The sequence below is a fragment of the Eurytemora carolleeae genome, unplaced genomic scaffold (genome assembly GCF_000591075.1).
Source record: "Eurytemora carolleeae unplaced genomic scaffold, Eaff_2.0 scaffold501, whole genome shotgun sequence".
Lineage (NCBI taxonomy): Eukaryota > Metazoa > Arthropoda > Copepoda > Calanoida > Temoridae > Eurytemora > Eurytemora carolleeae.
In genome coordinates this window covers 125,343-127,129 of record NW_019396608.1, presented here as the reverse complement: position 1 = coordinate 127,129, position 1,787 = coordinate 125,343, and positions in this window count along the sequence as shown.

Here is a 1,787-nt window from a genome sequence, read left to right as displayed (position 1 = left end):
ATTGGGAGGAATTAATAAATATCAATTCTTTCTCAATCTTAACTCAGTGGTTTAAACATGTTTCCGTTCGAATTCCATAATTCCTATAAAACACTTTTTTTTTCTTAATTTTCAGATACAAAACAAAATCTTCGGTAATGTTAAAGTTGTGTATCGTTTATGGAACCTAGAGGATTGTCATTTTGATTTAAGATTTGTATAACGCCGGTCTTTAAAAAAAACACAAAGCTCGAGTCGGAATCAATTAACAGCATGAAGTAGTTGAACTAAGTACAGACAGTTAAACTACTTCTTATTATTTTAAAAATCAGACTTTTGGGGTATCATGAGAAAAATATATATAAAATCGAAATATACATTCTATTGGTCATTCAAACGTCAATTATTTATATTTCTCTTCGTGTGTAGTATTGTGTTGATAATAGTTATAGTTCGTTTTTAAAAACGTTCAATGAAACGTCCCACACTTCAAAATTGTAAATTAGTTTTGGTTCGTTTTTGGGAATTTTTTTGGTTCGGGTTTGGGATGCTTTTGGTTCGGGTTGATTTTTGTTAATGTGTTAGAAGAAATTTCAAAGTTTAGAATAAACAATTTTGAAAACATTTGCCTTTCTTATACCATGCCAAATTTGGACCCTTTTAGAGAAGATATATGCAAAAAAACTAAAACGAACAAAGCATCAACAAATGTTAGGAGAACATACAAATATTCAGAAAAAAAACTCTTTTGAAAACATTTTCTTTTCTTATACCAAGCCAAATTTGGACCCTGAGAGAAAACAANCCCTGAGAATTACTCATTAATAAATTACTATAACACCATGAAATTCACTTTGGATCGTTATCAAGTTATCCTCTAGTATTCAACTTTTCTAGTGTTTTCACGTATTTTTCTAGTATTCCACTATTTTGGTGATTTTAACGTATTTTATCTCAAATACCATGGTTGGATTAGTTAGAGACAGAGATGGATTTCATTTAATTAATTAAATCCAGTGATATTGTATAGTGGTCTACAGTTCACAGGAAATGGTTCAAATAACACTGAACAGGCAGATGGATTCTTAAAGAACTTATTTTTAAAAAACTTAAACGATAAAAAGTTAGAACATCAACAAAAAGATTCGAATGAAGATTATAAAGGTTTGCACAAAGTTCTCTCTCAGTTGTATTCCAACACTGGCGGGGGTAGGACAGACCCTCCGTGAGCTGACAATACATTACAATTTATAACTAAATCATAATTTCAGATTTTCTCACAAAACAAAACAAACTTTTAAAACAAGAGAACAAAATTATTGAATTTAAAAATATCTTATTTATATATGTTTATTTACGTCATCTCTTTTTATCTTTTTATTTTTGTATTCGCAAAAACTGATCAAATCTAGGTGATTAATAACATTCCTAATTTCTTTTTTTTGACAAAAACAAGATAATCAAATCTTGTATGATTTGATAAATTGCAAAAACAATGAGTGAAAAATAAAGATTGTGTCACGGTTTCCAAGTTTTGAAGACAGAAGCTGCAAATAATTTATTTTTCATGTTTTTGTCGAGAATGAAACAGATTATAGTTACTCCTCTTGTGTGACAACTTCAGAAAATTGTGTTTGCAAATTTGTTTTTGTATTCTAAAGCAAGGGAAGAAAAGGGTAGGAAGGGAAGGGAAGGAAAGTGAAGGGTAGGGAAACGTAGGGAAAGGTAGGGAAAGGAAGGGTAGGGAAGGGTAGGGAAGGGTAGGGAAAAGTAAGGAAGGGTAGGGAAGGGGAATATAGAAAGGGAAG